This window comes from Chelonia mydas, chromosome 5 (assembly GCF_015237465.2).
Source record: "Chelonia mydas isolate rCheMyd1 chromosome 5, rCheMyd1.pri.v2, whole genome shotgun sequence".
In the NCBI taxonomy this organism is placed as follows: Eukaryota; Metazoa; Chordata; order Testudines; family Cheloniidae; genus Chelonia; species Chelonia mydas.
The window spans coordinates 83,000,335-83,017,097 of NC_051245.2; the positions used below are offsets into that span (position 1 = coordinate 83,000,335).

General features: G+C 38.9%; 1 protein-coding gene across 9 annotated transcripts in view; it reads left to right on the top strand.

Annotated features, from left to right (window-relative positions):
• Nucleotides 1–16,763, top strand: part of SEMA4D (semaphorin 4D) — a 149,763-nt gene that overhangs the window by 74,959 nt on the left and 58,041 nt on the right. The gene's annotated exons all lie outside the window — the stretch shown is intronic.

The following is a 16,763-nucleotide window of genomic DNA, read 5'->3' on the forward strand; positions in this document are numbered from 1 at the left end:
GAATATTTAAGCAAAGAATTTTTATTTATCTATTTATTGCTTCCAACAAGTTGATGTCAAGTGACATGATCAGATATACATCTATCTGACAGTAGAGTTGCTAGAAGTCTTGAGAGTAGGGTCTGTTTAAGTGCACTTGCATAATAGTTGTCAATTTAACATGTATGGTTTTTAGGATGGACTTGCAAGTCTTTCAAAGCATATTATATAGTAAAAAATTATAGTCAGTTTTGACGTTTTTAAAGTGTCCTTGCTCAGAAGAGCTGGTGGTAAAACACACAGTTCTGGCATGGAAAAGTGATGAGTACATGGACAATCAACTTTCCTGTTGAACAGATATTTATTTGATTTTGGGCCTGATCCTGGAGAATCTGAGAGCCTTCTACACCTTCCAGGATTGGGCTCATTAGGAGCAACTTGCTTCATGTGTTACAATACTTAGGACCCACTGTCCTTGCTACTACGCTATTCAGTCTCTTACATGCACACTGTAATATAAATGTTTTTCTGACTTAAAGGTGAGCCAAAGATGATAAACAGCTTTTCCCAGTGGAAAGAACAAGAAAGCTCAAATGACCCTTACATTTTAAAAAGTTTTATACTTTTATACAGTACATTACGACCGTTAACATACAGTCAAATGGATGAAGAGTCACCTAGCAACAAGTGGTAGAAAAATGCTAGCCTGATTTTGGCTGGTATTTGTTTTTGTGTGGATGAACATAAGAACAGCCATACTGGGTCAGACCAAAGGTCCATCTAGTCCAGTATCCTGACTTCCGACAGTGGCCAATGCCAGGTGCCCCAGAGGGAATGAACAAAAGGGGTAATCATCAAGTGATCCATCCCCTGTCACCCATTCCCAGCTTCTGGCATACAGAGATTAGGGACACCATCCCTGCTCATCTTGTCTAATAGCCATTGATGGCCTATCCACCATGAATTTATCTAGTTCTTTTTTGAACCCTATTGTAGTCTTGGCCTTCACAACATCCTTTGACAAAGAATTCCACAGGTTGACTGTGCACTGTGTGAAGAAATATTTCCTGTTGGTTGGCTGCCTATTAATTTCATTTGGTGACCCCTAGTTCTTGTGTTATGCAAAGGAGTAAATAACACTTCCTTATTTACTTTCTCCACATCAGTCATTATTTTATAGACCTCAATCATATCCTCCCTTAGTTGTCTCTTTTCCAAGATGAAAAGTTTTTAAGGTCAGGCTTGACAAAGCCCTGGCTGGGATGATTTAATTGGGGATTGGTCCTGCTTTGAGCAGGGGATTGGACTAGATGACCTCCTGAGGTCCCTTCCAACCCTGATATTCTGTGATTCTATGAAAAGTCCCAGTCTCTAACGATGGAGATTCCATTACCATATCTATCCCTTTTTTAATGATTCCCAACATTCTGTTAGCAAGATTGGTATTGGAGCACGATTGTTCATCTAGAAGAATGATCAATGTCCTGCCAAAAGGAAGCGGAGAGAATGTGAGAAGTCGACATGTCCACGGCTGCAAAACAAAGATTGACTCTGTCATAACCATACAACTAAAGGTAGCCTAGAATTTTTCCTTACCTGTAAGGGGTTAAGAAGCTTAATAACCTGGTTGGCACCTGACCAAAAGAACCAATGAGGAAAGAAGATGCTTTCAAATCTTGGGGGGGGGCGGGGAAGGCTTTGTTTTGTGTGTTCTCTTGGGAAGCAGAGAAGCATCAGGTCAGAAAACTCCTTCTCCTATAAACCATCCTAAAAGTCTCTCATATTACAAATTGTAAGTAAAAGCCAGGCAAGGCGTGTTAGATTATCTTTTGTTCTGCTTGTACATTTTTCCTTTGCTGGAGGGAGGTTTACTCCTGTTTTTTGTAACTTTGAAACTAAGCCGAGAGGAAGTTCTGCTGTGTTTTTGAATCTTTTGTTACCCTGTGAAGTTATTTTCCATTCTGATTTTACAGAGGTGATTTTTACCTTTTTCTAAAATAAAATTCTTCTTTTAAGAACCTGACTGATTTCTATATTGTCCTAAGACCCAGGGGTTTGGGTCTGTGATCACTTTGTAACCAATTGGTTAGGATATTATTCTCAAGCTTCCCCAGGAAAGGGGGTGGAAGGGGTTGGGGGGATATTTTGGGGGAATAGGAACTCCAAGTGGTCCTTTCCCTGATTATTTGTTAAATCACTTGGTGGTGGCAGCATACCGTCCAAGGGCAAAGAATTTGTGCCTCGGGGAAGTTTTAACCTAAGCTGGTAGAAATAACCTTACGGGTTCTTTCATGTGGGTCCCCACATCTGAACCCTAGAGTTCAGAGTAGGGAGGGAACCCTGACAGATTCTACAAGCTCCACATTTAATATATGTACACTATTTTGATTTGGCATTCTGCACACTAGTCATAATTAAAGCTAATGGTTCCAGTGACTTGGGGAAATATGTTGGGAGGGGAAGTGGGGAGGGTAATTGAGCTAATAAGATTTATTGTTTTATGCCTTTCTGTTTGAGAGCTAATTACATTTTTGAGAATTTGAAGACATGGTAACTTGTGAAACTGTTTCAGAAAACAAACTACAGCACGATAAAATTTAGCCTTGGTGAAAGAAATATACCCTTAATATAAAATATAACTTTAATAAATATGAGTCTGTAAGGCAAGAATTTAAATTGATTTGAATTAATGTGAGGTGACAAATTTTGATGTATGTATCTCATTGCTAGTTTTACTACCCATCTGGGGATTGCAAATTGTTCTTCACTGTACTAAGATAAATGTGTGGCACGTGAGTATTGCTTTTTTGGAATAAGCATGAAGTGTATTGCTGTAATATTCCAGTGTCTTGAGGAACTTGAAGGAAAAAAGGTTTCCTAAAATGTAACCTCAGTTGGGTATCATTGTTTATTTTCTTTGTCTTCCATCCCCTAGTTTTATTTTAGGGTTTTTTTTTTGCTGTGTGTCCTAACCTTGCTGTACACAACATGAGTTCCTTTCCCCCTTCATATCTCTTGATGCTGAAATGTGGATACAATTTCTGTAACTTTTGAGTTCAAAATTCTAGGAAGGAATTGAAAAGGAAATGTGGCCTGTGGCTTAAGCACAAGAGTTAGACTCAAATTAGTTGTGTTCTGTTCCGGGCTTTGCTACAGGCTTTTATGTTATCTTGGACAAGTCTCAGATCAGGCACCTATAAACTGAGGCACTCAAAATTAGGGGACAGTTTCTTGAAAATTTTGACCTAAACCTTATTATTCTTCCATTTCCCCAAATGTAGAAACAGGGCAATGCTTGCTTATGTCACAGGGTTGTGAGACTTAATTCTTTTGCCATGCTCACGAGGTCTGTGAATGTTTCAAGCAAGCCCTGGGTCATACATGGTTTTGGGTTGAAACCATAGGAACCTCGTCAATATATGCATTGCTGATAACAGCAGAACGTTGTTTAACTGGAAGTGTGAACAGTACCAAACAGTGTTGAGTGCTATTTCAGAAACACGATAAGCTCCGTGAGGAATGTCCATGGTCCCTTCTCTGGCAAAAATGGTGGGACCACTAAATTGGCCCTGAAGCTGTAGTGGGGATCAGAAGTGAGGGACTTTGGTAGGGCCTCTTCTCCAGAACAAAAATGGATGCATTCGATTTTTTGCAGAATATATTAATATTGTATGTTGTAGGGGTGGCCAAACTTACTGACTCTCTGAAGTTTGAGAAATCTTCAGAATTTTGAGAGCTGGGCATGCCTGCCAGGGCTCAGGGCTTCTGCCCTGTGGCTGAGTGGTGGGGCTCAGGGCTTCTGCCCCGTGGTGTTATACCAATAAAATAAAAACCAGCAGGATCTTATTAAAGGGGAAAAGGCAAAATACCACATTTATTGTGAATACAGACAGAATCATAGTAAGCAGTTAGTTATCGCTATAACATGCCATTCAATCTCATATTTATTCACACATTCATTCATACACACACACACACAGGTTCTGCAAGGTTGTTATCATAGTTACCAGCCTTAGAGTTGCTCATGCCAAGCCACTGGCCAGGTGGCCTGGACATGAGGAGGGAGCAGGGCCTTGTCAGATGCTCATCTGATACTCCTGGAAGTTGGTTTGCAGAATCAGACCCCAAAGTTCTCACTTTCTAGAGTCTGTTTTTATAGGAATTTCTTCCTATGCCAGTCTATGGGAATTGCTTCATCATGCTGTTGCTGAATCAATCAGCAGATAGCACATTCCTGACGGCTCTGTGCTGCTAGATGTTATCTTGTTCTTTGGTTCTCCCATTCTTGAGGCTGTTGGGTGGATTCCAGTCTGCCCTCTGGGGGTCCTCTGGTTATTTCCACTTGACGCCTTCTTCAGCCGATGGACACTGGATTCTTAGGCTGGCACCTCCCTGATCATGCAGTTATTATCCACACCAAGCATCCATCCACATACATCCTCTCTCTCTATTTTAATCACAATTGTTAATACAACAAAAGGGCGGGGAGTCTCTGGATGCTGTTTCTGTTGTTACAGAGTATTGCTTTGAGTCTCTCTCTGTGTGAATTGCTTTGAGAACAGACTCTGTCTTAGAATGTACTAACGCAATTAGCAGCTTGCAAGTTTCACACACAGAGGGAGAGAAACAGTACCAAAAACCAAGAGACCTCTTAATTAGTACTACCCTGGAATTTAAACTCTGGGGAATCAAACTCATTTGTGATTTTAATACAGAACTTCTTTAATATGATCCGACAGTGGGAGGTGCCTGCCAGGGCTAGGGGCTTCAGCCCCGCAGCAGGGTGGTGAGGCTAGGGGCTGAAGCCCTGAGAGCCAACCCCTTCCTGCAGGGCAGAAGCCCCTAACCCCACCACCCTGCTGTGGGACTGAAGCCCCAAGCCTCAACAGGCGCTCCCGGTAGGGCTTCAGCCCCGAGCCCCACCCACCCCGCTGCAGGGCTGAAGCCCCACCACCTTGCTGTGAGGCTGAAGCCCCAAGCCCCAGCAGTTGCTTCCTGCAGGGCTGAAGCCCTGAGACCCCCCCACCCCTTCCCGCAGGGCAGAAGCCCCAAGCTTCCCCCTCACAGTCTGGTCGGCAGAGAGTGGGGGGTTCCGTGAGCCACTCTTTAAGTGTAAAAGAGTCGCAGTTTGGCCACTCTTGGTATACTGGCTGCATCTTTAAGTTTTAAAACTTACAAGGTTTATAAATCCTGAAAATTTTAGATATCTACCCACTACATTGTGTGGAGTTTTTTGATTTGCCATTAAAATATATTCTTAAAAAAATTAATCTTGAACAACATAAGAATGGGCATACTGGGTCAGACCAGTGGGTCCATCTAGCCCAGTATCCTGTCTTCCGAGGGTGGCCAATGCCTGGTGCTTCAGATGGAATGAACAGAGTAGGCAGTCATTGAGAGAGCTGTCGCTTTTCGTCCACTCCCAGCTTCTGGCAGTCAGAAACTAGAGCCACCCAGAGCATGGGGGCTGTGTCCCTGACCATCTTGGCTAATAACCTTCGATGGACCTATCTTACATGAACTTAGCTAGTTCTTTTTTGAACCCTATTATAGTTTTGACCTTCAGAACTTCCCTTGGCAATGAGTTCCACAGGTTGACTAAAATAGGTTTATTTTTTTTAAATGGATTTGAATTTTCTGACAGATCTGTCTAGACCACAATTTATTTTTGCTTATGGGTTGGTTATGCATCTAGTCACACTTCTGCTTTCTTAACTTGAAAGCGAAACTTGACAAATTGCAGTATTTCCACTTGAGCTAAGTTGTGGCCAGTATACAGTTCTGATGTCTTCTCAGCTTTTTATATCCCACTGTTCGATTTTATATCTGTGAGGAAGTACATGAACACAAGTGTGCCTTCAATTAATGTTTCCATATATTTTCATGGTTCTTCTGACATTTTGTAATGCTGAAAAGTTCTTATTTCTCTTCCTTTGCTTGGCATGCATGGACTAGAAAATTACAACTAAAGTGGTCAACATTTCCTGCAGACTTGCTGAGACAAAACCTCTCCAGTGCAGCTGACTTTCACATCTACCCTTCCCCTTTCATAATGTGATGATTGCTGCACCAGCCAAATTCTAATAAGTTAATCATCAACTATAATAATGACTCTTCTCTGGCATAAACTCTTCATTTGGCATAAGAAAGAAGCCTGTGTTAGGCTTTGCTGGAGTTAGTCTCATTGGCATTACTAGGATCCTGTTCAGCAACCAAAACTTCTATTAATCCCATATGCTCACATAATTTGACTGAAATTTGAAGTACCTACATTGAAAGATCTGCACCTGTGTTTTTTTAACAAAGTGAGAGGTGGCAGTATGGTACAAACACACTACAGATTTCTGATACACAGTTATTAGTGAGAAGGTCATAAAATGACCTTCACATTGTTAATATCAACACACAGTCTTGCACAAAGGTACAGATAGTTCTTCTGTAATTCTAGTGATTTATGTTACTTACCATTAATGGAACAAATACATTAACACATGACAGAAAACATTGTGTTTTTAAGTCTTGTAAGTATACACGCATTTCAGCATTTGTTGTCTGCAATTGTGTTGACTTAGTTTAGTGTTGAATTATATATGAATGAGTGTATGCACACAGGTTCGCGCGTGCGCGCACACACACACACAGAGTACATGAGAGAGAAATTTTAAAAGAAAATACACATGATAGTGGAAAATATGCTTAGTGATCAGTATAAGATGGTATACTTACAGTATAAGATCAGTGTACTTACAAGCCTAAATGAACCTAGCTCAAGTTTATGAATTAGGGATGACCATTCATAACTCACTAGAGCTTGAGGCAATCCTTTGTTTTTTGTTTCTTGGGATGTGAGAGGTTTGTTTCTTACAGGACTTAGGTGAATTCCATCCTTGGACTGTAATCACATTTTTAAAATACTGCTTCAAGGTTCAGCTTTTTTGAACTGAGGGCAAGGTTTGTCCGTTACATATAGCCAAATAAAGTAAGTTATGTTGCTTACCTCTTTGAAGAACCTGAACCAAATCCTTTGCTAGTGTAAGATGGCAAGGATCCCTTGAAGTCAGTGGAGCTACACCAACTTATACCAGCAGAGAATTTGACTTCATGGGTTTAAGTTGTCTGTTTTAAAATATTAAGTGGATCCTTGAACTTGGGTCTGAGACATGTCCTTTCTTTGAGGAACTAAAACACTTCACTCCTTTACTTCATGTTGAAATTATTTTTTGCCCTCTCCTCCTTCCCTCACTCTCCACAAATGCCATGAGGGCACTCCAGACTTTAGGGAGTTTTTGACACTACTGCAGTCATGTTCTAAAAGTCATCAGAAACTTCAAGGTCTCTTCACCTTTTCAAACAGAGAGGGCTCATCAGGGTCTTTTCCTTGGTGGGATTATTTTTGTTTTTCATAGTATCATAGAATCTCAGAGTTGGAAGGGACCTCAGGAGGTCATCTAGTCCAACCCCCTGCTCAAACCAGAACCAATCCCCAATTGGTTTTTGTTGTTGCCTACTCACCACCCCTACTTAAACTGGTTTCATATCGCTTTTCCTGGAGGGGGAAGGCAGTTTATTCAAAGTGGATTTTTGTTTTCTTTTCATTATTGCTATTGTGGTATGTGCATTTTTTTTTAATACAAAAAAGAATGTCCTTTATCAGTAGAGTTGTCTTCGGGGCAGACTGGTCTTGGATGCTGGGATACTGAAAGCATTCTGATCTACACAGTAAATGGTTTGTGTGTTTGCGTACTGTGAAGGATGTGAACAATTTAGGGTCCACTAACTCAGGAACCACTGGCATAATACTGTACAGCATTTAAAAACCTGGAATCTTAGCTGTCGAATGATGTAGAGCAGTTTTTTCTGCCCTTGGTATTTGATAAAATATTGGACCTTTAAAATTACATGGAAATTCTTTATCTTTCCCCTCCCCTCATCTTAAGAAAAAGAATTCCACATACTTTTCAGCTCTGCTATTACTAGCACCAACAAATTATTTTGAAGCCCTTCCTCTGGAAGAAGGAGAGGATGAGATTACACTTCAGAGGACTTCCCAAAATAATAAACAGCATGTGTATGGTGAGGGAAACAGTATTTCTCTGTGTATTGATTGAAATATTATTTTTTTAAAATGTGCGGATGATATGTTGTTCGAGCATTCATACATGTAGGTGGTTGGGTGCACAGATAGTCCAGTATCTTTTGTCCTGATGAAGTGCATTGCTTAGTGACCACAAAAATGCTTTCTGACATTGCTTCTGGAAGAGCATCTGCTGACTGCTCTAAAGTGTCCATGCCCTAGTTCATCATAGTTTTTCAGGGAAACAATTTGTATAAGGCCAGAAAATGACAGTTTTATTTTAAAAGTGGAATCTGAAGCGAAGTTGGATTTGGTCTTTCATTTGCTCAGTGTTGGACGGATCCTCAACACCCGTTCCCTCTTCTTCCCTCCCACCCCCCCCCGACGGTTGTAATCTTGGAATCCTTGTTCTTTGCTGGACTTTGTGATGAGACTTAGTAGTATGCTTTAACTGAAATTGTAGTGAACAGTTAGAATTAATATTTACTCTTGTATGTTAAAATTTAATTAGTATCCTAGTCACTCATTTAGGCAGAAAATAAGATGAAATCCCCTGTCAGAGGAGTTTTTAATAAATATATATCACCAAACACACCACTCTGTTAATAAAGAGTTCAGGTTGCTCAAATACATTTTCTATCAACACAGTCACTAAAAATCAAGGAAATCACGAGTTAAGCCTACAATTAATATCCAGACCAACTTCAGCATTTATGCTTTATCACTCAGTTATTGCAATTAGAACATTCATAGACTTTTCAGCTCCACAGTAACCTCTCTTTCAATTCCAACAGGTCACCATTCATAATGCGTGTGTTCCTTTCCTCACAAACACTCAAATGTCCAAGATAAACTCCAACTTCGTATTACAGTTTATATATATAAAAATAATGTGTGGTGGTAAAATACGTAATGTTGGAGTTAAGGTTTTTTGTGTGAGTGCAGGAATAGGATTTGTCCTTTTTTGGGCTCTCACTGACCAGCCTTTACTCGAAGTTTGTGGGAGGCAGGGGAATGATGGGGAGTGGAAAGTGAAAGAGCTCAGTTTTGGCCATGCTAAATTTAAATTGAGAGCAAGACACCAGGAGGAAGTGTCACAGAGCCAGGCTGAGATGCAAAATAGGGCTGAGGGAATAGAAAGGTATGATTGTGAGTCACCAGGATAAGATAATTGTTGAGGCCACATGAGAAGATGGAGTCACCCAAACACAAAATGTGGTTTGTTAGTTAGGAGCAGGAACTTTCTGCTGCAATTAGTTGTGATAGTGTGTTCTTTTGTATTATGTATTAAGCTTATCTTGGCCAACTGATAGGTCTAAATGAGGAATCATCACTGAGCAGGTATGTTTCCAATAGGATCTCACAGGGACCACTTCTTGCCTCACTGCTATTTAATATTTTGATCAATGGCCTGCAAAAAAACATAAAATCATGACTGATATGCAGATGACACAAACATTGGGCAAGTGGCAAATGAGGAAGATGGCAGGTCACTGATTCATAGCAATCTGGATTGCTTGGTAAACTGAGTGCAAGCAAACCATATGTGTTTCAATAAAGTTAAATGTAAATGTATACATGTAGGAATAAAGTACATGTAGATAGTACTTACGGGGTGGGGACTTTATTCTCTGAAGCAGTGACTCTGAAAAAGATTCAGGGGTCATAGTGGATAATTAGGTGAACATGACCTCCCAGTGTGATGCTGTGGCCAAAGGGCTAATGCAATCCTGGGGTGCATAAACTGGGGTGTCTAGAGTAGGAGTAAAGAGGTTATGTTACCTTGATATTTGGCTCTGATGCAGCCACTGCTTAAATAATGTGTCCAGTTCTGGTGCCCACAATTCAAGAAAGATGTTGATAAATTGGAGAGTATTTGGAGAAGACCCATGAGAATGATTAAAGGATTAGAAAACATGCCTTATAGAGATAAACTCAAAGAGCTCAATCGATTTTGCTTAATAAAGAGAAGATTAAGGGGTGACTTGATCAGAGTCTATAAGTGCCTATAAGGGGAACAAATATTTAGCATTAGGCTCTTCAGTCTATAAGAGCAAGGTATAACAGTGGTTGGAAGTTGAAGCTAGACAAATTCAGACTGGAAATAAGGCATAGATTTTTAACAGCGACAGTAATTAACCATTGGAACAATTGACCCAGAATCATGGTGGATTCTCCATCATGGAAAATTTTTAAATCAAGATTGGATGTTTTTCTAAGAAATATGCTCCAGGAATTATTTTGGTACCATTCTATGACCTGTGTTATACCTGAGATCAGACTTAGATGATCACAGTGGTCCTTTCTGGCCTTGGAATCTGACAGTGTGGGAACAATAAAAGAGAGCACCCACATGCAGTTTAAGAGTTGAATTTTTGACTTAAAAAAAAAAAAGTATTTGAGGAATGGTTTGGAGAACTATAAATAAATTGCTGAATTGTAGTAGACTAAAGTAGCTCCGAAAACCTTTTCAGAAACAAATCATTTACTTATCTTTATTTTTTTAATAAGAACAGCCGTGAAGCACAGGATTTCTGCAAGCTGACGGCTGTCCACAGAAAGTCGTAGATGTGAAAACCTTAAGTTGTTGTTTGTAAGTCCATGGGTGATGCTACTGATTTCCTCTCCAAAGTGCTACCTTTTAGTTTTTTGCAGACCAGGATATAGTTATATGAGCTAAAATATAGCCAGCATAGCAGATATGGTACTAGATACTGCCATGAAAACAGAAGCTGCAGGAGCAGTGAATGGGCAGATTACTTTTGCATTGATCTTTATTTATAGCCCTAGCTCCTTTGCTGCTCTACCATTCTTGTTTTCTTTCTGCCTCTTGGTCATTCCTGTTATGCACCAAATTAGGAGATGTCATAGAATTCCAGCATAAGGGTAGAACGATGGAAACTGATGTAGCAGCAAATATTATTTTGATATGTTAGATATCCACATTACTAAAACAAAATGCTAATTATGTGTATTACAATATTTCAGTTCAGAAGCTCTAACCCCCCTTTTTATACACTGACTTGTTCTATTTTAGAACTCTTGAACCACACAGGCTATTCATGAGAATTCATTCTGAAAACAATCTGTCGATAGCATGTGCAGTTTTGGTAGTTCATTACTATTTGGCTGTTTAACCTGCGGTTTGCTTCTGTATGTGTTAAAATAAATTCACTGATAAGACTGAACTATATTGAGGTGGTTTGGCTGGTTTTTGTATGAGTGAAGTGTTTGCATTAGCAGCAAGAGTATATGTGTTTTTCAGCAGCCGACCTCTGGAATGGAAACTATATTTTGGTGAGAAAAGTGGATGTTTTTGTTTGAATGCTACCGTTCCAGACCTTAAAATAATAAATAAATAATAAAAGATGGGGAGAGCTGCTACTTGTCTGGAGGCTTTCTTCTAAATTTCTTTCCTTTTGATTAGTTTCAGAGTAGCAGCCGTTTCAAAAGGCTAGTTACAGGAAGGAGTACACATGAGTGATAGGTTCTACTGGTAAATTATATTAAAGAGGAAGTAGTGCAGTTATTTTTAGTCAGTTATCCTAAATTCTCAGAAGTACCTTTAGTAGGTTAATGTTTCATACAGTTTGTTTTATAGTAGAGGTGTGAGCACTTTCCCTTTTATAATGCTGAAGGATTTATGTTCAATTTATGTAAAAGAATTATAATAAAATTAAAGTTTCCTTGAAGATGAATATAATGAATTTAACTTGTTTCCATACTTTCATTCATCTGTAATCCAGTGGATGTTTTCTTTAACCTTTCATAATTTAGTCACAATTGTCAAAATAATTAGTTGGGAGGTGTTTATTGAAAATTTACAAAGAATGGTTGTTCAGACTGTAACTTTTTGGGTTTTTTTTAAAAAAAGTCACCATACTTAAATAACTTACCGAAATAAATAATTTTTCAGTATGGGCTTTGAAATCTTAGCTGATATAGAAGAATATAATTTAATATTTCAACAGGTTGAAAATATAAAACAGTCTCTGTGGAACTCCTGCATCTTGTGGTTTTAAGGCTTTTGTGAAAGTTTTAGGACAGATGGTAGATCCTGAGGGGGATGCCTGGATTTGTTTGAATCTTTGGAATTGATGGGAATGTCAATTTGATATTCAAGTCCCAGTGCGCTAATGTGTGTAACTGTGTCATAGCTATTGGCAAACTATGAATAGCAGTTTATTTGTATGGTATTACTACAGATGTCTCCTGGACAGGCAGGCAGCCAATAGAAATGGGATTAAACAAGAAAAGTCCATGAAAGCTCCTGATGCATCCGATGAAGTGAGCTGTAGCTCACGAAAGCTCATGCTCAAATAAACTGGTTAGTCTCTAAGGTGCCACAAGTACTCCTTTTCTTTTTACGAAAGCTCCTGTGGAATTAATCCTCACCACGGCTCCATTGCATTCAGAATACTGTTCTAAATTGATAGACTTCAATTTAAAATATTATTACATTATTAGTGAGATTTTTTTCACCCTTACCTCAATAATGTGCCTCTATGAAATCATATAATTAAACAATTATCATGAAAAGAACAATCTGCTATATTCAGTTGTCTTCAAAAGCTACCATACTTACTTACTCCATTCTGGCTGACTGGGAGAAGATTTCCTGGCAGCTAATGTTGGGCTGGAGGAGATGCTCACTTCGAGGCCCTTAACTTCACTGGCCAACAACTACCTAGGTATGCCCAATGTGAAGGTCAGTGGTGCAAACGTAGAAGATATTAAAATATAAAGGGAAAAACTAATCATCTTCCCATGGACTAGAGTGATCGTTTAGGGTCAGCGCAGAGTATATGGGAATTGTGGCTCCCCTCCGTCTGTGGTGATGGTAGTAGGGGCAGAAGTAAATAACTACAGCCCTGAAAAAGGTGCCTACCACCTCTGTTTGCCTCTGTTGGGGAGAGCGGTCATGGCTTTGCCCCCTCTCCTCTCACTTGCTGTGGAGGGACTTAGATCACTTGCTGTGGAGGGACCTAGAGCTGCTGTCTTTCTTACACCCTGCATGGCCATGTTAGAGATAACAACCGTGTAGCACTAAATGTTGATGGTTAAATTTTGAACTACACATTGGCATGTACGTTACAACACTCTGTTTATAGTAATGGTCTTTCCTTTAAGTAATCAGTCACCAAATGGATCACATCTTTGGTGCACTATAGAAAGGAGAAGTTGTTTCATGGTTATTAAAAAATGTAATGGAAATTGTTTATTTGTTGAAGGGATTCTTTAAATCCAGTGTTTGCAACCCAAACATTTCAGTATTTTTCTAGTTTAGGAGACCTTGTAAGTGAAATTGATCAGAAACAAATGTGAGCCTGACTGTTCTGTTTCCATCCTCCAAGATTATTCAAGTGGAAAAGGAAACACACAGTGCAGTATGCATAGTAAAAAAATAAATTTGTGTTTAAACAAAACAAAAAACCACTATGTACATCAGTGTCAGATGTTGTGAAGGCTGATGTAATCAAATGTGAAAGAAACATGAATCAGATGCAGTTAACAGAACTATTGTATACTCTTTCACAGTTCAGTTTCTCTGATGCATTCTGAAAATTGATTGAAATTTTCAAGCAAATCGAGTTGAGCAAGCTGTGTTTGCAATTAAATATATGTAATTGGAAAAGTTACTTCTTGATTAAAAAGCATAAATTAGAAGCTGGATTAATATTAGACACATCATTTTTCCTGGAAGGTTTCTTCAACAAATAAATTAAGTCTTGTTTAAAATTTGATGGAACATTTCCAGATTCATTATAACCTGAATTATCATAGCTGTAGCTGGCAAACGTTCCCCATAGCAGCTAAGTAGAATTGGATTTGAAGCACATGTTATTGGCCTCAAATCCTGTATCATATCAACAATATTTGATACAGATACCTGAGAAAAAATATTCCCTATCCCTGAGGAACACATTAAATAAACTCTGGACACAGGAGATTTGTCAGAGGGTTGATTTAATAAGCAGAATTGAATTTAATAACTGCCAGAATTGAATGCTACTTCAAAATTATTATTTATTTATAGTGTGGCACAGTTATGCATGGTGTTTTACAGACAACGGATAGATACCTACCCCAGAATGAGCTTAAAGCCTAATGCTCTGTGTACTCTATTACACTGCAAAAATAACCATGTTCATAGATTGTGTTGTAACATGTTTCTGACTCATGTCTGACTCATGTCTGATTCTCACCTGTAAGAACAGGGGCAGCATGCTCGTGAAATACTCGAAGCCATGTTAGGGAATTGGGTTTTAGACTAGGAATCTTTCAGGATTAAAATGCCGTTCTCTAAGATTGTGACGTGGCTTTATTTTGATTCACATAGGAAGCCCATCATGCTTTAAATGGTGTAGACAGGTCCTTCATTAGCCATAACAAAGAGAGAGAACTTCAGATGAATGGATAAGAGAGAGGTGGATTTACATAGAACAAAGTTGTGGAGATTATTTGTGGCATAGCAAGTGGATCACAGAAGTCCCTATTTTTTTCTATAGTTTACAAAGATTGTTAGGTTTAGTTTTTGTTCTTTGTTTGTTCTTCAACTTAATATGGAATAGAGTCAGTAGCATTTACTAAAGAATCTAACAAATCATTATCTAATCATCCTAGGCTCCCTGTTTGTTATATTTTACATTTGGGAATAAATAGGGTTTTTAACTAGCCTTTTAAAAGATATGCTTCATTTGATTATGGGGTGGAGAATGTCTTTACATCTCACTATTTGTGACCTGCCAGTTTCAACAATCCGTAGAATAATTTCATTCTGAAGGATGTTATATTAACCAATAATCCCAGTATTACATAGAGAAGCCAGTCACTTATGAACATTTTAAATAAGCATTCCTTTCTTGTATGTTTCTCCCTTACAGACAATGAAAGTTACCTAGCACTATCAGCTGCCACCAGCTGTATGTTAGGGTGGCACATACTAATTTCTCTAGACATAAAAATTATTGGTGCTCCCCCTGAACTACAGCACGTTAATTAAGTCAAACATATTTTTAAATAAGAAAAGGAACAAATGTTCCATATCCATCTGCCTGACTTCCAAATATCTGTACCGGGAGTTTGGAGAACTCTAAACTCCCATCACAAAATTTGGGACCCTCTGATTAGCTTTGTAGAGTGTGGGATTTTGTTGTTTTTGTTAAACTGTACCTTGGTTGTTGCACACAAATTCTACCACTTCTGATAATGCCACCCTTTGGTTTCCAGCTTCTTTTCCCATTTCACTGCCAAATAGAGATTTTTTGCCTTCCTTCCCTCTTTTATTTCTATTTATGCAAAAATGTAATATAACCTTTGAATAAAAATAAAAAAGATGTGCTTCCATGAGGCCCAGGATTGCAAGCTTCCTTCGTATTTTCTTAATCAAAAATCATGAGGCCCATTGTTTTAACAGATGCTACCTAGTAGCATTTCACTCATTTAGTGTGACCATACTAGTATTTTTCCTTAACAGTTCCCACTGTTGCATTACTCAGTGCTGCAATTCCATCAAGAGGCACTATTGTGGGCTGGCTGGCTGGCTGTGTTTAAATCGTCATGTTGTGTACAGAAGGTCTAGATGAGCGTTTAACATACTGGTACCTTGTTTGCACCAGCGCTCCCACTGTTGCTCCCACTACTGGTGAGAAATACTAAGATAAATGCTTGGGCTAGTTTTGCAACAAGACTGCTCCCAGGCCCTCCTTGCCTTATATATGACAGTAAATCATAATGTTTTGGGTTTGCACATAGAAGGTTCTGGACTTCATAATATTGAATCTTTTAAAATAATCTGAGAATAGTCTGTATCATGCATCTCTTAGAATTGTTGTAGGGTGTGGGTGTATTTTATAGGCAGTGCAGGTATAGTTTAAGCTTGTTAGAAAATTTAACTAATAAGATCCTGTTTATGACTGCTTTTAACTTTACTGGGGGCCTCCATCCTGACCACCATGAGCGATAAGAAGGCAGTTTTTCTTTCAGGCCCATTTCATTGTTGGTCTCTCTGTTAAGTCTGCCAACAATAGTGCCTGTTGCGGTGCTCGTTTTTTGGTAGGGACATGGCTCCGGCAGAAAATGGCCCGAGAGACTAAATCATTCCATACAGTCCACCAAGCATACTAACATTCAGTCACTACTAACCTGTGGCAAGTTCAAGCTGGTGACATAGAGGTGAATGTGTCTTTGTCTCTATAACAGTATTTTAAGCCATCTAGCTCCCCATTTTTGTATTTTAGACTTTACTGTTTTACTCTCCATTGTTTATGTAATAAAATTTTCAAACCATGGAGGCTTTGTCTACCAATTCCATATGCCCTCTTGAGTAGGTGTTTTACTTTACTATTTTTCCTTTGCTGCATCAGAAATTGACATCTCTTATTTCTCTGTCTGTGCACTAGCATTATTGATGAACACAGGGACTTCACAGCTCTGGAATTCCAGCTGTGCCCTGGCAAACTGCCATGTGCTCTGTTAATTGTTTCTTTCTTGTATAAAGGTGGTATTTCAGTCAACTGTTGATATAGAGCATTATGAGCATTATGTTCTGTTGATATAGAGCATTATGGAGAGATCATACAGGCAGTGTGCCCTTTGTATCGTGATTAATTGCAGCCAAATGATGACTGAAAACATTCTTGGCAGCAGAGTATATGTTTTAACATCATGTATTATTATTTTAAATGTATCTGCCACTGAAAACTTATAG